Below are 23988 nucleotides of genomic sequence, written 5' to 3' on the forward strand. Positions count from 1 at the left end.
GGATAGTACATTATGAACTTGTTAAAGAAAGTAAGGGGAAGTACTATGGTAAGAAAAGAGAAATAGGACATCTGCTATTTTGACACAAAGACGGTGCGTCAAATCCTGGTATCCTGCTTAGGATATGTCTACCCAATATTGTGCACCCAGAGCTGGTAAGCTGTGCAAACTTACCTCACATCACATAGTCTACATAGTCCTGGGTACTTGGCTCCACACTTCCATTCCCATACATCCAGATGTGTGTTCTTGGGGGACAGCCCTGATTCCTAGTGGCACAGAGTAGAGCATTTCTAAGAATTTGCTGGTGGTGCTCTGTAGAACAACTTCTTCATTTCCTTCATGGCCCCTATTTTAGCCTGTCATCAAAGGAGGGGGTTTGGGGCATGCATTTGGTGGGCTAAACAGTATGTCTTATTGCAGGACAGTTGTTCATGCTGTGGGATCACTGCTTCAAGAGATGTTCAGTGGCTTTCAGGTCCCCTCAGTGGTGACGCGTAGTGGGTGCACAGTGGTGCACGTGCACCCTCTGAGAGTGCTGGTGCACCCCTTGACCAGCTGCGCTTGCCCGCTGCTTAGGCGATGGGCAGAGGAGGCCGGCGGGAGCACCAGTGACCCCCTTGCAAGTGCCAGCCAATCGCTACAGCTACTCCCAGAAGTGGCTGCCACAGTCGGCCATGGGGGAACTCCCCCCAGGCAGTGAGACTGGTTGCACTGGAGGCATGTGTCCCCCACCCCCAACTAAGGTGGCACCAGTTGCCCATGGGTCCCCTGAAACGTGGAAAAGCACTGAGCGTCAGGGTAAGGGGGATGTATTCATGTAAGATGAGACAAATATGGTAAGGACTTCAGTTGCCATTCAGTTCCTACTTGTAGACGAATAGTTCCCCCTGCAGATCTGGGATGACTAGCAGTGACTGCACAATTTCTTTGCGACAAGGCAGAGCTTCATGGAGCTGTATGAGGAGCTTGCTGGACCCTCTGGCACAGCAGTACTTGTTTTTGGGAACACATACTAGTAAAGAAGAATTTCATAGATTTCATAGGCATTAGGGGCTGGAAGGGACCTCGCGAGCTCATCAAATCCAGCCCCCATGCCATAAGCAGGAAGTCTGCTGGGATCAAATGGCCCTAGCAAGATAAACATCCAAATGCCTTTTGAATGAGTCCAGAGTAAGTGCTTGCACCACCTCTGGGGGGAGGTTTGTTCCAGACTCTGGACACTTGGACTGTCAAGAAGTTCTTTCTTATGTTCAGTCTAAATCAGCCTTCTAGGAGTTTGTGGCCATTAGACCTTGTTATCCCTTGGGGAACAACTACTCCTGATGCACTGATCATCTCTGGAGGCCACAGCTAACCCATTTGGTGCTAGCAAATCAGTAGTTGGTGGCAGAGCTTGAGATGAGGTTCTTACAGCAGTTTACGCATAAGAATGTGCCTGACATAGGAGATGGAGCTCTAAGAAGGGGGTCCCAAACCGGGCCAGACTAAACATACATGTCTATGGCTTGCCCTGCTAAGGAAGCCAGTGAATATGGTGAACTACAGTGCAAGTTAATGAACATCACTGGTGTTATATGCCTTGCCCATACTCATAACAGGGTAGCAGGGAGATGTAGTATTTCTGTTTCTGGACAACCTAGGACTCTCTTTCCTCCTTATTAATGGCATATTAGTGCTCACTCTAATGACCATGTTATAATTTTCATGATGAAGGCAGGACTCTGAAACACCCAATGAGTATTAATGGCACATTAGTGCCCACTGTTGGCAAACCATGATGAACAAGGTAGGAAAGCTCCTCCAAATCCATATCCTGATAATAGGGCCCTCCACATAAAACTCAGCTATTCTGAGCAGCAGAAGGGTAGTGGTAGTCTGTGCATTTAGCAGTCTGAAAACGAGATGGCATTACCTACGTGTGTGTGTCTGCAGGGCACAGTAGGTCACAACCATGTCTGAAGCTAAAAGCAACTGTTGGTACCTTCATATGGCATAGACCTTTACCAGGTTACACAACCAGACAGTGCCCTTATAAACACTGGCACAGGTTCAAGGGAAACCAGGAAAGTCATATGGGTTTGCATCATGACCACATGTGATGATGGTTAATGAGGAATTGACTGCAAACACATGTGTTGCTTTCTGGACTGTGCTTTCCCATGGGATGAGCTGTAAGCTAATTTCTAGATTTCAATTAGAATTTGAGGAGTGCGCCTGGGAAGGGGACTGCTGTAATTTTTAGGGAATGTGGTGGACCCATTTATCCAAGAATGCCCATAAAATCAAAAGCTTTTACCTTTGTCTGCCATCAGTCTAACTCTAAAACTGTTCTTGGCCACATGAGAGACTCTCATTTAGCCTTGTAAATTTGTGTTTTATTGATGCTTCAGTAAAACGGTCTGGCACAAGCTTGACTGTTCATTTGTTTGTAAATAAGAGAACAATCAATGCTACACACAAAACATCATTTCATTAAATATGTCCAGGGGAACCACAAGGCCAGTGCTGTCAGACCAGCTTCCTGTTGGCAGTTTGAAGGGATCCTTTCAAAAGTGTACAACTGACATGAAAAAAGTATGATGAGTGGGGCTCATTGTACTTTGCGGCAAGGGGGAAGAGGGGGAGGTAGGACTGCTTCTGTGCAGTGCATGCATCTGTTGATGATACTGAGGTTTTCAATCTCCCTCTCCCTGCTTCTTCATACTGTCTGCAGCAAACTGACAGCACTCCCAGGTTGCGTTCATTGCAAACGAAGTCATTTCTCACACCTCTTTCTGTCCCCTGTTGAATACTGATAGAGTGCGGGCTTTGAAGCAAGCAGGCCAGCAGGGAGCTTATCAGAACAAAAAGCTTATCAGCCCATCATGCCCTACAAAAGAAAAGAAACACATCTCTCTCATTAGTTTCAAGCTCTTCTTATCTGCAGGGTGCATTTGCAAGCCACTGGCTTCTAGCCTGAAGTGGACACTGTTCTGTCTGCCTTTGTTCCAGTGAAATTGGACACACACACACCTCAGCATTAGCTAGCATGGGGGGGTGGGCACGGCTAGATACTGGTTGGGGTCTGTGCCGCTGAGGTCCCTGGCATGGGAGAGGGGTGGGAGTGGGGAATCCTTGCTTGAGCAGTGAGTGGCAAGGGTGGGTAGGGCAGGGGAAGCTGGGCAGATACTGCTGTCTCCCAGCTGCAGTCTCCACCTCCTTCTCAGTCAACTGGAGATCCCACTAGGGAGGAGAGGGGCGAGGCCAGCCCTGGTCTCTGGAGCAGACCACCCAGCCCAGCCCAGCCCAGGGCTGAAAAGCATGCTGGGATGCTGAGGGACTCAGGTTTAACTTAAACCAGGAAGAGGTGTGAGACAGAAGATTCATAAACCAGTTGGACCCAAATCAGTTAAGTCTGATACTACATTCAGTCAGGTTTATCTTAAACCAGTCTCGGCCATTTTGAAACTGGTTTATGTGCACTGAACTTCTGTTCTGTTACAGGTTTAAACCAGTTTCTGATCACTGAAACTAGTTTATGTGTAACTTCTGTCCCCAGCCCAGGAGTGTCTAGCCATTGGCATAGGTGGATCTGCAAAGTTTGCCCTACTCTTAACTGACTGATCAGCTAGAACTGCACAACAAACTTGCAAGCCCTCTCTCTCAGCAGTGGGGACAATTCTGGAAGAATATGGGTCTTGAAAAACTGTAATCTATGGCCACTTCTTTTCAGCAAAGCTGTAACTACTAAGCAGCACATTCTTGTAACCTATTCGCAAGCAGCTCATGTGTTGAAGTTGTATAACTGTTACATAAAACTGGTCAAGGAAGACTTGTGACCATGAAATAGTTTTCATGATGAAGGCAGGACTCTGAAACACCCGGACCTTAGTCTAGGCCTAGTGATTTTTTTTCCTTTCTATTTGGCCCCACTCTTTGAATATGCCTGGCTGGGGAAAGAAGGGCTGGGATAGGAAAGTGGATGTGAAGAAGTGCTGGTGCCACTGACTCCAGCCCTGCAGAGAGGATCAAGTTTGGTTTTTTTCCCCCACAGAACAGCTCCTCTGAGATTTCCCCAGGACACTCACTGCAACAATCAGTTCAGCAGGCAGTTCCTGATGAACCAGAAGCTGATCTCCAATTTCATCCTTTCATTCCTCTGGAGCTCTCAGTTCTTGCCTCCATAGACAAGACCCTGTTGTAGGAGGCAGCAGGTCAGTTCTTGAACTCCAGTGGAGCAGGTGCATTGCTGCACGTCTATTTAACAACCTCAGCCTTGAAGTATTACTGTGTAAGGTCCTTGCTTTGCTCCAAGCAGCCTGAGAGATACTCAACAGTAAACCACTTTGAGTTGGCATTACAGTGGCATATATTAAAATCATGATCTCCTCGTGAATGCTCCTCTAGCCACCTAGATGAATGTTGACAGGGCAACTTTCCTCCTGCTAGGAAAATAAAGGATTAAAGACAAAGCACAGTGATATTAAGTGCCATACAGTTTCTGGTGAGAAGCAGGTAAATAGGAAGAATGCAGAAGTGCCAGAGGATGCTGGTCCATGGGATAGTGGGAATGCCAGTAGAGAACAGCCTGGACATGAGCATGTTGCTTGCTATCACACTACAGCCCTGCTGCAAAGCATACAGGTAAAGGGATGGGTATAGGCTTAATGCAGCATTTACCGGAAATGGAGAAGTGTTTGAAAACTCTGGACATTCTTACCTCTGGGCAAGGGTATAAGGAGGAGTATGGGTAAGGTATGCATGCAAATCTGAACCTACAAGTAGCTTGCAGTTTAGGCACACCCCCAGTCTGCCCTTACTTAGATGAACTCCCATGCTTAAGTAAGGATCTCCTGATTTTGGTTGACTATCAGTATAGTTCTTTGCTGTATATGCTGTGATACACCTTCCACTGGCCACAGTTGTGAGAGGAGCAATCACTTGTTTTAGGAAGAAAGGCATTAACTTGATCAAACTGAGCAGAAAATCCCTCTTTGGTGAGTTCCTCCTATTGTATAGCTTTCTGCTTATAACTCAAAACACTGTTTGCCTGTTCTCCATTCACCTTCTGTCCATGGTTAAGCTTTTTTTTTTAGATTTTAGTGCTGTTTCAACACTTACCAACTTTCTTGAAGCCTCAGTTCCTGGCATGAGACTCTCTCACCCTTGGTTTATAAAAACCTGACTTCTTGTGGTGCAAAATGAGGAAACATGGCAAAATGCACCTTCAAAGTTTAGACATCACAGGGTCAATTAAAAAAAAAAAGACCCTAAATGCACTGCTGAAGGTCCTGCAGCTTTTATAGGCTCCCACTTTCAGTGATGTCCCCTGTTTCATAACAGGGAGTTCTTAAAGCTGCAGGCTCTTTCACAATAATACAGATTTGTAAGTAATGCATAAAGGGAAGCCAAGATTCATTCATTTCCCCTTCTATTAGTCTTTCCTGGAGCTGTGGGCCAACTGCAACTCATCAGGATTGTTCTTTTTGCAGCTGGCTTCCTCAAGGGTTGGTACAAAAGAAAAGTAATATTCACTTCCCTCTGCAGCAAGCTTTTACATTGGGCAACCAACCAGCAAGCTTTTGAGGCAGTTTCCCTTTGCAGTCCTGGCTGTTTGGGTATGGCAGTCAAAGAGAACTAAAAGCCAGTCCTGAAAACTAGTTTGGTACGGTCATCATAAACATACCCTGGCTAGCATGGGTCCTGGTACCAGAGCAGCTGCAACCATAGAGTTTGGCGCTGTGGGTCAGCACTTGCACAACTTCTCAGGTGTGCTGGCAGCTTGGGATAGCCGGTACCTGAGCTATCAGTGAAAAACTCTTTCCCAGAGATGCCTAGCTTACACTGAAGTTCTTCAGTGCAAAGAGATCCTTAGTTCATCTTAGATATCTGCCTGCATTATGAAATCTTTGCTGACTAGGACAGGACTGGAGTTGTGGGGTAATACAGATTTGCAGTTAGAATTTGATGGGATGTAAGATTGCAACATCATTTGTTCTAGTTCCCATGGCTATTTTTGTGTTGTGGGTTCTGTTCACTGAGGCAGGAGACACTTTTACAAAGAGGTTTATTTATTCATGCCAGTGGCACCCAGACACCCATGAGACTCCTTTCTATCTCTGGCTCTGGCTCCATGTATATGTGAAAGGTATGTAGCCCTCACAGTCCTAGTGAGACGGCTAGCTTGCACAGACATTTGGCATGCACCGTTACAAATAAAATAAGACATGAGTCAGTTGTACTTTTCATGGCCAGATCATCATGCATTCTTCTGTATTTTGTAGTCAGTCGTAAAGCCTGCTCCTTTCCCCAAGTCAGCGCTATGAAATCTAACTGCTAATTTGTGTCCCTCTATCGTGGCGTTCAGGTTATGGATGAGGACCTGGGTTTTCTCTTGCTTTGGTGCAACTCATGTTCCCTCCTGAGAAGGCGAGCACAAGGATGAGCTGGGTCCATTGGTTTGATTTCCCGATCTACTGCATGATCTTAGGTGGCTTGCTTACCTTCTCTCAGTCTGCCAGAAAATTGTCCATGCTACTAACCTACCTAGCAATGAAGTTTGTAAAGCAGCCTGAGATCCTTAGAGACCACATGCCCTCCTCTAATTCACCCACATCACAAAATCCCTGCAATTGGCTCACTGGAGAGTTACAGTTCTCAGAGTACAGTACTGTCGGTCAGGTGCGGGAGACTGATCTTCTCTGTCACAGTGGACTTGGTTGTAGAGATGGTTATGAGTAGGGGCATATCTCTCCAGCCACCTTACCAACTTTGTCTCCTTGTGCTCAGTGTAGTCTCTGAAAGTATTTGCAGAGGGTGTGTATGTGAATGTGAGGAAACTGGAGGGCCGATTAGGTACCGTGTGTTGTGTATCTAGGTACTAAAGTAGAAACGCTCCCATGATGGAAATCTTCAAGGATAAAAGTAGAGATTGCTCTTATACATGCTATGGAAGGTGTAAGCAGCTGGCATCTGTTACCATGGCACTTTGTTGCTATTGAACTGCAAGGTCATGTGTTCAACATGGGGGGTGGGGGGGACCTCCATGGGACCCAGGTGCTACAGGAACAGGGTTGCACTGGGTGGTGCTCTTTCCTCTGAGTCAATAAAGTGGCTGGGCAACATCCTGGCTCCTAGATGAAATCTAGAAATGCAGGTTTCCTGGGAGCTGTTAAAGAACCCACAGCTCCTTTTTCACAGGAGTATGAGTATTAACCCCCTTAGCCTCATCAGTCTTAAACTTGGGTACATCCCCATAATTTGTCCAACTGCTATAGTTTCATTTGGAAGAGGGTGTTTTTCATGTCTGATTTAGTCCCGTTATGGAACACTGCATGCTGTAAAGCAGCCAATGTGTCCAAGACCCAAAGACCGCTCATGCATTGCACAATCAGTTTAACCCTTGTTTTACTTGGTTTCCCATTTAAATGATGTTTTGCTTTTGATTTAAACAGAAATGGGATCCAGCCCAGAGCGAGTAGATCACCATAAGAATATGTAGCCCACAGGGAGCATTTTTCATCAGTACTTCTGAAAACATTGGACAAAGGTGGTCAGTATTGCCATTATCTCCATTTCAGAGCAGGAGAAGCTGAGGCACAGCAAGGTGAAATCATTTACCTAAAGTCATCAAGCAGCCTAGTGGCAGAGATGGGAATATAACCTAGGTGTCTTGAGACCCAAGCCAGTACTGTATCTGGTAAGCAACACTTTTAGGTGCATTATGCTGAACGCTGCTCTAAATGAAGCAACACTGCACAATGTTAGTAGGACTAGGAGAGGAGAAGTGTGCTGTGAGCCTTAGGTCTGCCAGTTCCCTCTATTTGCGCAGTAGGAGCAATCATGCACGTTTGGCCAACAGAAGCGCAACTAGAATCTTTGCAGAAATAGAGAGATGAAGCCTACTTCCGGTGTGTCAATAAATCCAAGAGAATAGATGATTTTTTCCCTTTGCAGGGCTCCCTTATGCAGGGTCTATTTGAGAATGCTGTGGTACATGCATGCCACTTTTATTTGCACAGGATCAGCTTCTTTGCTGGTGTGTGTGCCAGAAACGCAAGAAAGAGATGGTTTATAAGTGCTGGGGGGGGGGAGGTTAGAATGGTAGCACAAAGGGCCCTTTACACCTAAAGATAAGTTTTAAGGGGGAAAAGTCTTAATTTCATATACAAACAAATCTGCAGTTTTAAAAAGCTGCCTGTGTCCATTGAACTCTGGCCCAGAAGCACCCTGTTATGAATAATCAGCAGCTGAATAAACAGGAGTAGCTCAAACACAAGGAGAAACATCAAGGTGAAAGGCAGGTGATGAGATTCACTTGAAGACTCTTGGTGGAATCAGAAGGAGAGTTCCCAGGTCTTGCAAGACAGGCAGTGAAACGCTCTTCACAGGCTGGGAAAGAAGCTAAAAGTTACTGATCAAATGCAATAGGGGTGCAGGTTGTTGCCGTGTTGGCCTAAGGACAAAGGCAGACAAGGTTCTTTGGGTGAATCTGATGTCTTTTATTGGTCTAATAAAAGACATCAGATTCATCCAAAGAACCTTGTCATCAAAAGCAAGACATTTTAAGTCATTTGTAAAACCACTGTACTAGAAAGGTGCGTGGGCTATATCCACCCATTAAGGCACGGCACATCCTGAAGCAGGTGAAATGTAGGCACCTTAGCGCAGTGCTGGATGTATGTGCCTGGAAGCTTGCTCTTTTGCGGGTGCTTTATTATTGTGGTGCTGGCATCTCTCAAGAGAGCAAGCTTGTTAGTGTAGGCCCAGCACTGCGGTTTCATTTGGTCCAGGGAGTTGCCTATTTGACTGAAGGATGCTTTTGCATGCTCCTTTGCTGTAGAGAGCCCCAAAGCATCACCACTGATGTCAGAGAACATGTGCTGTTTCTGTCCCAGAGGAAACCTGGACTGCTTGGGACTTATACATCCAGCTTTTATAGTTATGAACGTGATCCTGAGCTACACGCATAAAACCCCCCTCCTTTATTTGCAGGGTAAAGAAAAACATCACACTTCACCCTCAGTCTGTTCCATTAAACCACATTCCCTCTGCCTGCCAGTAAACATAGAGGGAGCACTGCCTCTGGATCCTTAAATTGCATGTCAGTGCCAGTGGTAACTCTCAATTGAGTGAGGTAAGGAAAAAGAGCTGTAATGTCCCATCACTTCCCTTGCCCCAGAGCTGATGAAAGTGGCCGAAAACCTACTAGGTCATTCTAGAGAGATGAGTATAGGAGCATATCCCTTCTCAAAGACAGGCAGATGTCAATCCCGCATCTCCTTGTGTCTTCCAAGTCCATGAAGTGCCTCTGTGCATTTGGTACATAGGCTGCTGTAGCCTCATTGTAAATGCATACATTTTTCAGGGAAACATATAAAGGGGAAGGTTTTGTCTCGTCTCAGTGGCAAAACTCCAATTCACCTCACTGGAGCTGTCTGGCAGGCTTTCCTGTTTTTTCCTTCCAACCCTGAAAATTGTCGCAGAGGCTTCATGGACCATGGATGTCACCTGATAACTCTGGATTCAAAGGTGTGTGTCCAATATAAGAACTTTCTGGGACAAAAAACTGAGATCTTTGTCCCTCCCCCGGCTTAGATTTGTTCTTATTCCCAGGGGGCATTTCCCTCGGTGAGGAGGACCTGAGTAAGAAACAGGTAACATTTTCAGGATTAAGGCTGTTGAAAAAGTAGTGTGGTCTCCAGGAGGATTCCCCTCCCATAGACAAGAGACCCCTCTTTTATATTTTACCTTGCGTCTGAGAAACATCAGATAGGGCATAGGGCAGATGCCTTATTCAGGCCGTACTTGTCCAGGTCCAGCACTGCAAAAAGAGGCATAAAGCTACTCTGCAGATGCAGCGTCCCAGCTGTTGTCATCAAGAAAATACCCTAATGGCATACAGCTAATGCAGGCAGAGGTGGACCCCTCTCAGCCTCCCTGCTCACTAGGCACCTGCTGCAAGGCCAGGTAGGCACTACCTGCATGCGATCCTGGACCCAAGGACCAAACTTTTGCGGGGCTGTGCTAGATCAGTGCTTCTCCACCTTTTTTGCATCTGGATCCATTTGTAAAGATTGATGGCTGGTCCCAACTCAGTGCCCCTCACTCCCAACCCACTGTCCCATGCCCCCAGGCCCGTGTCTGGGGCAGGAGGTGGCTGTGGGGCAGCATGTGCGTGTGGGGATGGGAACTCTGCCAGCCTGCAAGGGAAAACCCACGGTTTCCCACATTTTTCTCCCATTTTTAAAGTTTGCTGATCCCTTTTAAAGTTCGTTCATATATTCTTGCGACCCACGGGTTGAGACGCGAATGACACGTGCCCCCGGCGGGCGTGGGGGGGGCACGCCGGTGGTTGAAGCCCGGCGGCAGGAAGCGGGGAGTTCCCACAGAGGCTGCCGGCTGGCCTTTTTGCAGGGGGTGCACGTGCCCCCGGGTGGAGAAACCCTGTCGCAGCGGCACGGAGCGGAGCAACCCCCCGGCCGCTCTACGCAGGGCGCACGCTGCTACTGTGCAGGGGCAGGGGCTTCCTCCTGCCTCAGCTGCTGCTTTGTGCCAATTCACTGCATAGGGAAGCGTGCGATTTCCATCCTGCCAGGAGGCGCCAGGCGGCCGCTGCACAGGGAAGGGGGAGCTGCGTGGCGTGGAGGCCGGCTGGGACCTGGAGGGGCTGCACCCCGGGGCTGGCAGGTGTCTGTCTCCTGCGCGCACAATAGTTTGCAGGCGGCCGCCCCGCCCCCAGCTGCTCCCCGTCGCTCGGCTCCTATTGGCTGCCGCGCCGCCTACTGGCACCTCAGCGGGACAATGGCAGCGGGCTCCCCAACATTCGGGGAGGGGGGCCAAGCCCGCCCCCTTCGCTCCGGCCGGCTGGCGCATGCGCGGTGGCGCGGACCCGTTGGGAGGGAGGCAGCGCGCGAGTCTCGTCCGGACACGCCGCCGCCGCCGCCCGCAGCAGCCCCGGCCCGGTGAGGGGGCGTCGCGCGGGGGCGGGAGTTGGGCAAAGTTGGGCTGGGTTTGGGGTCAAGGGGTTCTTCGTGTCGGGGGGTGGGGGTTAGGGTCAAGGAGTGCTTGGTGTCAAGGGGTTCCTGGAGTCAGGAGTCTAGGGGTGCTTGGGGTCAAGGGAGTTTACGGTCAGGGAGTTCTTGGGGTCGAGGGGGTTTGGGATTGCCCGGCTGGGGCACAGTGGGTGCCCCCTTGTCCTGCCCCGGCTGAGGTGGTGCCCCTGCTCGGCCCCGCTCCCCTGGAGCCCCCGGCTCGGCCCCGTCCCTGGGGAGCGCTGGGGTGCCCCCCGAAGATGCAGTTTCCTTGGACAGGAGGAGACGGGCATCAGAAGTGTTTGCTCGACATCGGGGTCCGGGGCTGAGCCCTTTGTTGGCTGCCCAGAAAGTCAGCGGGACCAGGCGCTGTGGCCCCCGGGGAGGGGTGGCTTGATCTCCTTTCAAGGGGGCTGCGGGCACAAGGGAGGTCTCAGGTGGGATCCCTGACTGAAAATCATCCTGCTCTGCTGGGGTCTTTCCTGGTTCTTGGCAGTAGGAAAAGATCGCTCTTTTGTCTGTAGTCAAAAAAAAAAAAAAAGAAGTGAGAAGAGCTGGCGTTTTCCTTGAGGTGACTCGCTTCTAATGAGGGGTGGCTCTGGTCTGGGAAGGGGGCCTCAGATATTGAAAAGGTTGCGAACCGCAGCAGTGTTCGGGTCCAGACAGGCCTTGGGGTTGTTGTGCGGGGTTGGGGTCACCACTCCCAGACGGGCTCCCCCTGCGCTTTTTCTCCAGGGTTTCCCCCCAGGCTTGGCTGCAGCTGCTCAGAAGTAACTTTTTCTTTTGAGAGAGGTCTGAGGCGCTGTTGCAGTGAAAGTCCGAACTTTTAAGCCACCAGGGTTTATTAATCCACCTTTCCGTAGCCATGTTATCCCTGCAGGTCATACAAAGGAGTTGGGATTAGCAAGAGATCAGTGTTACTGACCTCTCTAATTGCTGCTTCTCCAGTGTCCTGCACGGCGTCTCCCTTATGCTTTTCTTCTTTGCATTCAAGCCTTTGCAATGTTGTCGTTCTGTAGCCATGCCATCTGCTGTGGTATTGCGTCTCTTTACTGCAGGTATTGAGGTGGTAAACAGAATATAAATGCTGCGGTAAACCAATCGGTAGCATGTGCTGCTTGCTTACAGTCTTACAGTCAACCATGAAACTCAAAATACATGCTGAGATATGTGATGCAGTAGAAATATGAGAGGCATGTCGTCTATAAACGAAGTCTGGACAGTTGTCCTGAGTTGCAGGCGTGCCTTTTGTGCTGTGGGTCCAGGATCACGTAATATAATCAGCTGCGATGGGACAAGAATGGTGTGGTTTCTGTTTACAATAACTACTGAAGCTTGAACTCGGTCCCTCTCCACATTCTTCTTCTTGTTTTGCATACACTGGCTTATTGTGGGGCTGTTAGGGTGAGTTAGGCTGAAGAGTCCTTTTGGAAGGTAATGATTTCATGCTGGAGGACATGCCTCTTGATATTACTCCTATTTGCACAGGGGCTGATGATCTTAACTCCGGTCAAGTTGTCGTGAGGGGTACACAATTTTCTTCTCTTCATGGATGGGAACTTGACTCCTAAGTTACTTGGTTGAGGTCATACAACTGTTTTGTGGCAAAGAGGGGAGCTGAAACCAGGCAGGAGTTTCAGGGGATGCTGCTCAGGTACAGGATCATCTTTCTTTTTGTTGGATGCTCTGTTACAGAATGATTGTCCCAGGGGAAATGCTAGGCAAGCTTCTGGGTCCATTTGCCTGCAGGTAATCTTGATGCCACAAACTATGAAGAATATTTTTTGTGCATCTCAAGACAGTTTTGTCATATTGGTACTTTGCATACGCAGCTTGGCAGCAACAAAAGACAGCCTGATATTATGTACATGTGATTGGCCAACACCCACCTTTTTTTTTTTTTTTCTTCTAGTGGCTGGTGATTTGGGGTACAGTACTCCTATTTTGAGACACCTTAAACCAGTGATTTTTCAACCAGGGTGTTGCAACACCCTGGGGTGCCATAAGATCCCTTTACTGGTACCATGTGGCGCTGCTTAATATTAGCATTGTTAGGATTACAAACACGTATGCACAATTCACCAGACAAACCCAGAGATTTCCAGTAGGAATCCATAGTATCAAAATCATTCTGACTTGTAGTCTTTCCGGGTGTTTTCCAGCTCAGAAAGGAGTTAAAAGGATTCCTCTAGTATTTTTCTGTAGTTGAAAAGTACGAAAGCTAAGAATTGGTTGAGGAGTGCTTTTCCTTAGAAGCTCTTTGACTCTAGTGAGAGGTACCTTTTGTTTTAAAAAGCTTGAGAAACATTGCCTTGACAGCTGAGGGATGGTCCTGGGATTGGGACATGTAAATCTAAATCCCAGCTCCATCACAGGCTTCCTCTGTGATCCTGTGCTGATTATTTAGTCTTTGTTTCTTGTCTGTTTTGTAAACTGAAAATAATAGCATTCCCCTTCTTTGCAGAGGAAACTACATTGGGCTGAGAGGTGTTCTGGTACTATGGTGACAGAGGCATTAAAAGTGCCTAGACCTGGCTTTTCTTTCGGGTGTGGGATGATTGTCACATTAGCGGACACGTCCATTCACTGTTTTCTGATAGTAGCGGTAGTGGGACTGTGGCTAGAAACTTCACTAAAACTGCCAAATGAGTCGCTGCTGCAGGTTTCAGGGTTCTGTGTGCTGGTTTCCTTAGCCATCTCATGTTTTACTGTCTTCCATTTCTGGAGCATTGAAGGTCTTCTGCCATTATAGACGGGAGCTAAAAACAATATCCCTTCTTAATTTGGGGTGTTTCTTTACTGTGGGTTATTTCTGGTACAGGAGAACTCTGGAAATTGTATTTTAGCTGATGATACACTGAAACCAAGGAAAACTTACTTGCTTAGCATGCCAGTCTATAAGCAGGTGAAATGCAACCAATACTGAGCAAAGAAAATACATCTGTTGAAGGGTTTGGGACACAGCATGGGAAAAAAAATAGTTGCAGCAGGCATTACTTGTTTGGTCAATATTATCTTTTTTTTATAGAGTGACATTTTATTAAGACTCTTTTTCCCCCAGCGAAGAGCCAGCTATGTGAAGGAACTGGAAGTGCAGCGGTATATAAATCAAAACAAAAATGTTGATGACTTCGACAGTCTTCCCTTTCAAATCAGTGTACTAAAGCCTCCCCCTGCAACTGAATCCTCTCTTTTTGTGCAAAGTGTACTATGGACTAGAATACAGCTAATTAGGGGGTGTATCCTGTTAGGAGTTTAATACTGAGTTTTGTAGCACTTGGACAAGACTGAGTTTTACTGGGGAAAACCATGTTTAAAGCTCATTTGCTCTGGGTAAGTGCTTGCTAAAGCTAGTTAGAAATGCTTTTCTCTGTGGAAAAAAACCCAAATTTTCAATCAAAGCGGCAACAAGAAAAACAAAAACCGGTCTTTGTTTGAAATGCTGCAGCAGTGGCTCACAGAAGCAGGTCAGGAGCATCACGGCCGTATCCCCAGGTGTGTGTTGAAGTCCTGCTGAAGTGCTGGTCTATATTTCTTAGGATGAACCACAGCCTCACCTTTTGGTGTGATGCGCTTATGCTGTGTTGGAGTCCTTGGCCAGGGATCTCTGTGGGCCATCTCCTTTCTCAGCCAGGCTCTGCAGGTGGACAGCAGGGCTCTTTGACTTGTAAATGCCAACTCTCAGAAGGCACCCCTTGCACTTTCTGGATCCATGTTTTTGCTTTTTAAGCTGGGAGCTTATGAGGAGCTTTGAAGTGTGCTTTCTGGAGAGAACTTGGACCTTTTCCCTAGATTCCTCTGAATTCCCTTTTATTTTTGGAAACCTAACTTTTCCTATAGGCAGACTGGATAGAAAAATATCAGCCTCTGCAGCATTTGCTGAATAGTTCAATGCTTAATGGTCATGGTATCACCATTTGGAACCACAATTCTTTAATTACTGCAGAGAATTGTAGAAAAGAAAACCATGGAGATGGCTTGGAGTCCTTTTCCTTACCTGCCTTTCTCCCTTGGAAATGACCTTTATGTGGCTTCAGAAGCTATAAACTTCAGTGTTCCTTTGGCTAGTGATAAGGGACTGGGCTGGCAGCACTCCAACAAAAGCTGGGGCATGAATGCAAACTTTTTTCCAATAAAATATCAAGAAATCAATACTGATTTAGGTTGAAAGCACTTTTTCCAGTTTTCAGGCAAACTATGTGTATTAAAGGAATAGCTTTTTTTTTAATGTACTATTTAGTTTAATTTATTGTTGGAAGCTTTGGTTTGTACTTGGACAGATATAAACACAATATCTCAGAAAAACTTGTGTAAGGAACTCCTTTTCTTTTGGGAATCGAACCCAGGTCTCCTGCCTGACGCACACAGATTCTATCACAGCACCAGGAGTATCTGACTGGTAAAACACTTTCAGCAGATCCCTGATTTTAAGCCATCTTTTTTGATTGGGGAGAAACCCCAATACTTTTTATTTAATTTTTTTTATATGTATATATTCATATATAAGTGCATGTGTATCTTGATCAACACAAACTCTTTTGAACCCGTGACTTGTTTTTTCTCGCTCCTTATCCAGGAAGAGTGTTGCTGAAATGTACAACCAGGCTCGATTCTTTTGCACATTGCGGTATGTTATCACTAGCTAAGAGCCTTGTTGCTGGAAAATATGTAGGGTAACTTTCATTAAAATATAAGCAAGTATGAGGAGGAGAGAGAGGTTATATGCAACTGAAATAATATAATTCTGTAATGGGTGAATTTTGAAGCCCTGCTGCAAAATGGCAAAAAAAGCTGAACTGAAAGCAGTTCTTCAGGTTGAAGACGATACTGTGTGGTAGGTTTTTGAAGCTCTTTGATTTTTAGAGGCACCACTCCAGCATAAATTATAGTACTGCAGCAATGGCTCTAAAAGTTACCGTGTGCTATATACCCTACCTGGCTAGCCAGCTATGCAGAACAGCTACAATATAATGTGTTCCAGCCACACTTCCATGGAAGGCCCTGTTTTTGTCTGGATTTCTCTCCAGTAGTAAAAGTCTGCTAAGATTATGGCCCTTATGTGCTTTCACAGCTGGCATGTGGTTGGTGAGGGAGAGGCCAGAATCAAAGCCTGTATCACCTCTTTTTCCCAATTTCTTCTCATAGGATTCTTTGTTAATTTTTCTTTTGCATCCTTGCAGACAAATTGTATTTTTCCTTGGATACTTCTTCTTCTGTAAAGATTAGGAATTCCCTCTTCTCCCAGACCATCTAATTCTTGCAGAATGCTTCAGCTTGTCCTTCATTCCAAAAATAACTTTCCAATGATGCTGCCTGCCTCTGTAATAAATAGTAGTAGTAATAAATTCTTTCCCAGGCAGAGACTCCTGTCTCCTAATGTTGGGGAGTAAATCAGCAGGCATAGTGACTGATCCTGCAACCCTGTTTTGCCAGGTTAAGCTTTGCATGACTAATCCCTTTGATTTCCATGGCAATACTCGAATGATGACAGATTACTTGCATCAATGAGAGTTATAGGACTGAGTCATCAAAGAGAATCCACTTCAGTTGTTCTTGTGGAGTTCTGCCTAATTTAAAAAGAATAGATTTAAAGTACCAATAGCTGACTCAATAAATTCTCAATTTCAAGAATTTGTGAAATTTTCTGAAATATAGATAGAATATTCATGTTGTCCTATCCATGGTTGTAGCTGCTGTCTACTGTTAATTGTTGGTAGGGTAGTTTTAAGGGCATTGGAAAGGTGTTCAGGCAAGTTTTGGGGAAACTCTCAGACTGTATCAGCTTTAGAGCATGGAAATTTGTCCCAAGTAATGTGTTCTTTTTAAGATCATTCTGAACAGCAATTTAGCAAATGTACAGATTGCAGTATGACTCTTCATGGCAACTTCTGTAAGGCCAACCTTCTCTAGTATATGTAGGGAAATACTTTGGGGTTTTCTCTTACAGATATATGAGTAACTACTGAGGAGGTGGGGAAAGAAGAAAAGAAATGACAGAGTGGATATGAAGAAGTGTGTGGGGGGGTTGATGTGTCTGGTTCTCAGTAGGCCTGATTTGCTGTGATCATTTCTGAGCACAGCACGACGGTTTGTAATGTTTGGTTGTGAATTTTAAAGGCTGAGGTTGGCGCATGACTTACCAGTGTACCCACATTTGAATTATGCATGTAGCTGCATGCTCCTCATCTAAATTCTGCATCTACAGCTTTTGGCAAAACTTGTGGTAGGGTGAACGTCTCTTCTCTGTGTGGCACCGCGTACAGTGGTGTGACTGCTGCATAAAGCTTAGCGTTGTATTAAATGGAGTTCTTGCCAGTAAAAGAGTGTTTTGCCATCACAGGACTGTTTTAAATAGTGCTCTCTCTGCGCTAAAACCATTCACTCACTCTTTCCTCCTTTTATGGACTGGCACACCTGGAATGTGTCATTCCAAATGCGGGCAGACTCCATCTTAATCTCGCCATTGTTCTTGTTATGAATTTAACAGTGTTGAAGACAAGTGGGGTGCGTCAGGCATGGTTTTGAGAAGCAGTTTACTCCTATAAACTTACACAAAGGAATATTTTGCCTGGAAGCATAGTAACTAAACTGCGAAGGAAGGAAGAGAGAGTGTTTTGGATGCATGTTGGGGTTTAAACCACCTGTTCGGAAAGTGAGCTTACTTATCTTGTTGAGGGTAGCATGGATCCTAGGATGTAGCTTCCTGCTGTGCTTCCTATTATTTGACTTCCCTTCCACGAACCCCAGGAGAAATCTAGGGGATTAGTCAAAATTAAGAAGAAAATTGGGTGTGCAAAAGAGAGACTTTTATGAAGGGAAAGAGCAGTCCCTGTGCACTGACTCTGTATTGCGGCCTGACTTTTCCTTGAGTTCCCTCTGGGATGCTAAAACCTCAGATACATAATCATGGCTACGATAACCATATGTGGGTGGGAGAAGCAAAGCTTGATAACAGGGAATTTGAGTTCGCTTCTGTGAGTCTGCAGGGTGCAGAGAATTTCTTAGCTTAAAATGATTTAGGCAGGGTAGGCTCACAGCAGAAATGGGTTGTCTTTTAGCTCATTTCGACCAGTACCCACACTACTTTTAGTGCTGTCAAACAAGGAGTTAGAATTTAAAGTCCATTTCCCTCGGAGCTTATAACATCACGGCTCTTGATCTGTAGCATGCAGCTTGCGCTGTTTAAAGTACACTTGATGAATGCAATTTATATATGACATATGAATAAAATGGACAGCTGCTGTCGGCTTATCTGCAGGTCCACATGCTAGCACTGATATTAATCCTTAAAATAACAGTGCAGTATGGTGGTTCACATGCTATGTAGCACAAGCTATATGTAACTGAACTTCCCACAGTGGAAGCCCTGGCAGCAACCTGCGTGGTTCACTCAGGCTTATGAGTTGAAAGGATTTCATCTGATCACAGGATTCAGTTTCTCCATCACCGAGGAGTAGTTTTCAGCCCACTTTCTTCTGCTCCACCCATTTTCCTGATGACTGCAGCAGCTGAAAGCAAAATGAGAGACTGGAGGTGATGAAGAAAACTTTCATTGCATTAATTGAATGTAAATGTTTATGCTCTGTGTTCTCTTGGCAGCTGGGCTGAGGGTAGGTTAACTTGAAAGTAACTGGTGGTAGAGAGTGGGGAAGAAATGAGGGCTGAGACGGGGCATATTTGGCTTCTACGTGGGCAGTTTGCTTTGAAAATGAAGATGCACATAGTAGAACGAGCTATTTTCAGTTCAGAAAGTCCAGGTGACTGCTCTCAGCTACGGGCTGTCAGGAAGAAAACCTTACTGAACATCGCTCTCAGCTTCTCCCTTCACTGTGATTGTCTCTTTGTTAGACCAGTAGAGTAACTGGTAGGAAAGCAACTTATCATAGTTAGGCCTCCAGTAGATGAACGATGGGGAGCTACTTTAGGCTTTACACAGCCAATCTCTTGGGAACCTCCCCAGTCTTAAATGCAGAAGTCTATCTGTGTACATCAATCTGCAGGACCAGGGCCTTAGTTCTGATCTGCACTGCATGCAGCTAGTTTGGGGAAGAGCCTTTTGATAGTGCTCACTGAGGAAGTGGGCTGTACATGGGCTGTCAAGCTAGAAGTTCTGTACCTACCTGCCTCTCATTTGCAAGCCCTCTTGCCTCGCCTGAGGCTCCTTTTTTGCAAAATGGAGCTGATTATGATGTCTACTGCAGTATTGTTTTGAAGCTGAAGTCAGGAATGGGACCCTGTTTTATACTGGGCTGTACCAAGCTAAAGCGCCTGTTCCTGATTCAAAAGAGCTTATGATATTAAAACTGGGGATCATAAATATGCTTGCAAGGAGGTTAAGAGGATTAATTGCTTGTAAAGTGAAGTGAAAATGGGGAGAATTAGACACATGCTTAGGCGGTAACCATGTCACGTATGCATCAGTGACTTGTTCCCTTTTATTCCTCCATCAGGGTATAAGCAGTGTTCACAGAGCTGTGTCATTAGTGTAGCTGCTTAATTTCATAAGGGCATGCACTGAAAGTACTTGCTTCTTCAAAGGGGGACAGAAGCAGTCTTATCGGTTTTCTTTTTAATACTGTGGCTTTAAGGTGATGCACCTTTTTCTTAGTACATCTTGGAGCAAGAACTTTTCTGGGATACAGATTATTTCTTTTTGCAGTTTGGGAGTACTGAAAATCTCCATTTTTTTTTTCTCCCTTTATTAGATTAGCTAGGATTTTGGCAGGACTTCATGCTACTTGGTTAGCCAGTAGACTTGTACATGACTGATAGTAACTTTTCTGCTTTATAATCTCAGCATTCAGAAGTCAGCAGGCAGTCGCTTCAAAGTAACGAAAGCAGTCTCTTTAGCCACCACAATTTACACTGAATATTTGGATGGAAAACGCATCCAGAAGTAGACATCAAGTCCCATAATGAGAATTGGGAAGTTCTTCGGGGTATGATAATTTATGCAGTGAAGAGGGCAAGTAAAAGATATACATTTTATATAATGTTCAGATGACTAGAAGTGCCATTGTCTTCACAGCTGTTTTCTGCACTGAAACTCTTAATGTGTTTCCCTTACAAAACCCTTGTCTAGTTGAACAGTTTATTCTGCAGTTTTATAATGCAAAGAGATTGAAGATTTCAGGTCTTTTTCCTGAGAGGTTTCCTTGATTGCAAGAAGAAGCGCTGCACAATGAACTAAAATATTTTAAATTGCTATAGCTTTTCTGTTTGGCTTGCTTGTTTTGAAATAGCTTGTACAACCTGGCAGAAATGCACAGGACATGGTGGTATTGCTATTTCCAATAACAGCATTAAAATAAAAGAAATAGACTGCAGGGGTGTTCAACTTCTGGCCTGTGGGCTAAATCTGGTCCATAGAGCCGTGGCGTCTGGTTCATGGGCTCCCAGTTGGGTTGGGAAATTTGGTGGTGGGGAGCACTGGTAATTAGTACTGCCACCTTCTCTCCTGCCACCAAATTCCCAAGTCCCTTGTGGAGGGTCTACGCTGAGCCATGCCCCTTCCCATTGCATGGCCAGGTTGGGGCCAATCCATGCCGCCTCCCCCCCACAGCTGGATAGGAGCTGGGTTGCTCCCTACCCACATCCATGCATCTGCCCCCTGCTGGTGAGTTGGGACCACCAGTAAATCCGTCCTGTGGATGGACCAGGGGACCACCTATTCGGCCCACTGGGCAAAAAGGTTTGAAGACCACTGCTCTAGAATAATGGTCTTCAACCTGTGGTCTGTAGACCCCTGGGGGGTGGGGGGGGTGGTCCACAGACTGTCTAAGAAGTCCATAAAACCCACATAAAACATGCCTGTGATCAATCAAAAGTATGTAAATACCTGCACTTACAATCCAAAGGGGTCTGCACCTGCATTCACATTTTTTTAGGGGTGTGCAAATTAAAGGTTCAAAACCACTTCTCCAGAGAGATGAATGTTTAGGGCATATCCACCCATCAAGGCACTGCACATCCCGAAGCAGGTAAAATGTACAGTGCTGGGTGCATGTGCCTGGAAGCTTGCTCTCTTGGGGGTGCTTTATTATTGTGGTGCTGGCATCTCCCAAGAGATCAAGCTTGTTAGTGTAGTCCTAGCACTGTACCAAGGTGGCACGGTTTCATCTGTTCCAGGGAGTCGCATGTTTGACTGAAGCATGCTCTTGCGTGCTCCTTTGTTGTAGAGAGCCCTGATGTTGGAGAACATGTGCTGTTTCTGTCCCAGAGGAAACCTGGACTGCTTGGAGTTTATACTTCCAGCTTTTTATAGTTATGATTGTGATTCTGAGCCACATATACAACCCCCACCCCTTTATTTGCAGGGTAAAGAAAAAAAATCGCATGTCACCCTCAGTCTGTTCCATAAAACCACATTCCCTCTGCCTGCCAGTAAACAGAGGGAGCACTGCCTCTGGATCCTTAAATTGCATGTCAGTGCCAGTGGTAACTCAATTGAGTGAGGTAAGGAAAAAGAGCTGTAATGTCCCATCACTTCCCTTGCCCCAGAGCTGATGAAAGTGGCCGAAAACCTACTAGATCAGTCTAGAGAGATGAGTATGTGGAGCATATTCCTTCTCAAAGGGAGGCAGATGTCAACCCAGCTTGTCCTTCTGTCTTCCAAGTCCATGAAGTGCCTCTGCATTTGGTACTTAGGCCCCTGTAGTCTCAAGGAGCAAGGGAAGTTCTGCTTCTTTTGTAACGTCATCATGCTGTGTTTGTGGGCATAATCCTAGGACTGAAGAAAAAGCTATGCTCTTACCTTGAGTGTCTGCATTACTCTCATTAAGTGCATGGGACTCTCAATCGCATGGCAGTTAGCTCCCAAATCTGACCAACTCCTTTTTTTTCAGGGCTTTGACTGTCTAGCAGCCCTGAAACTTGCCCCCCTCCTTTGCAAAGCTTGTAGTAGTCTAGCTGGTTTTCAGAGCTGCTACTATGACAGTACTTAACACACATTGTTTACAGTGCTGTGTGGTATTAGCAGTCCTGGCACCAACTACTGCCATGTTTAAGGCCTCAAATAGCAACCTTTGGACAGCTGCTTCCCCTTTACTGTTTCTGCTGCAGTGACTTCAAGTACAGTAAGCTGCAAAGTAGGTAGTAGTGCTGCAAGAGGCTGTGCATTAAGTGGCTTCTGCACTTAGCTGATGTGCAGTGAACCAAAGTTTGTTGCTAGATAGGCAGGAGGAAACAAATTGGGAGTGGCGCTATGCTATGCAGTACAGCAAATTATGCACTTACCCAGCACACGTAACTGGAGTTCCTTGTAGTCTCTGTGTTCATCAGATGCATTCCCTACAGCAGGTAAGGCTGACCCTGCCCATCAGTGGGCATTGCTTCCCATCTGGGGCTGTAGGGCAGGTGTGCTATGTCTGGTCTCCCCTTGTCTGCCTTGCATGGATGCTACAAAAATTAAGGACAATAAAAAGTCCTTGCACAGATGCATAGCGAGCAAAAGGAAGGCACAGAGTAACATAGGGCCCCTGCAGGACAAATCAGGACAGTTGGTGGTTGACGCAAGGAAAAAAAGGCAGAGCTCTTCAGTGAGTTGTTTGCTTCAGTATTCCTAACTACTGACTGAGACAATTCCCTTACCTTGAACATAGATGTCCAAAAGGCACCAGACTGCGAAAGCTTAGTGCTAACTTAGTTAAGGAGCTCTTGGAAGGGCTGGATGGGTACAAGTCAGCCAGCCCGGATGACCTCCATCCGTGGGTGCTGAAGAAATTGGCCAGTGTCATAGCTGAGCCACTGGCACAGCTGTTTGAGCATGCATGGTGCTCCGGCCAGGTCCCTGAGGACTGGGAAAGGGCCAGTATGGTGCCCATTTTTAAGCAGGGGAGAAGGGATGAGCTGGGTAACTTTAGGCCAGTCAGTCTTACTTCTGTCCTTGGGAAAATACTGGAAAAAATCATCAAAGAGTGCATTTGTGAAGACCCAGCAGGGGAAATGATGCTGAAAAGAAAGCAACATGTGTTCATCACAGGTAGATCCTGCCTGACAAGCCTTATAGATTTTTATGACCAGGTCATGCACTGCCTTGACGCAGGAGCTGAGGCTGATGTCACCTACCTGGACTTTAAGAAGGCCTTTGACATTAGCTTCCCCATGAGAACAGGATGCAAAACTAACGGGCTGTGGAGCAGATGCTTACACAGTCAGGTGGGTGGCCAACTGGCTTAGGGACCGCACCCAGAGAGTGGTGGTGGACAGGTCATTCTCAGCCTGGAAGGAGGTGGGCAGTGGGGTCCCGCAGGGTTCAGTCCTTGAACTGGTGTTATTTAATATTTTCAGCAGCAATTTGGATGATAGTGTGGAGAGCACCCTCTCCAAGTTCACCAATGATACCAAGTTATGGAGCAAAGTTAACACACCAGAGGGCAGGGAGGAGATACAGACTGATCTGGACAGGTTGGATCAATGGGCAGAATGAAATAGGATGCAGTTCAACAAAGATAAATGTAAGGTACTTCACCTAGGGAGGAGGAATCCCCAGCACACTTACAGGTTGGGGGATGACCTCCTCAGCAGCTCAGTGGCTGAGAGGGATCTTGGAGTCATAGTTGACGCCAAGATGAACATGACCCGGCAGTGTAACGAGGCCATCAACAAGGCCAGTCGCACCTTGTCGTGCATTAGCAGGTTCATGACCAACAGATCGAGGGAGGTGATGCTCCTTCTCTGTGTGGCCTTGGTCAGGCTGCAGAGGAGACACGGAGAATCTGGAGAGGGTTCAGAGGAGGGCCACTCGCATGATTAGTGGCCTCCATGAAAGACCCTACGAGGAGAGGTTGAAGGATCTGGATCTCTTCAGCCTTCACAAGAGACGGCTGAGAGGAGACCTTGTAGCCACCTATAAGTTTATCAAGGGAGGACAGCAGGGAATTGGAGATATGCTATTTACCAGGACACCCCTAGGAGTAAGTAGGAACAATGGGTGCAAACTAGCGAAGAGTAGATTCAGGTTAGACATCGGGAA

The 23988-nt window shown here is 46.4% G+C and overlaps 1 protein-coding gene across 7 annotated transcripts in view; it reads left to right on the forward strand.

Moving 5' to 3' along the window:
• Positions 1 to 10850: 10850 nt before the first annotated feature.
• Positions 10851 to 23988, forward strand: part of AKAP13 (A-kinase anchoring protein 13) — a 324780-nt gene continuing 311642 nt past the window's right edge. For all 7 annotated transcript variants that reach the window (XM_090029889.1, XM_090029887.1, XM_090029891.1 and 4 more), the window contains exon 1: positions 10851 to 10946. The gene's annotated coding sequence lies outside the window, so the exon portion shown is untranslated. The remainder of the gene's footprint in view (positions 10947 to 23988) is intronic.

This window comes from Crocodylus siamensis, chromosome 15, assembly GCF_052110815.1.
Source record: "Crocodylus siamensis isolate JL-2025a chromosome 15, ASM5211081v1, whole genome shotgun sequence".
Classification (NCBI taxonomy): domain Eukaryota; kingdom Metazoa; phylum Chordata; order Crocodylia; family Crocodylidae; genus Crocodylus; species Crocodylus siamensis.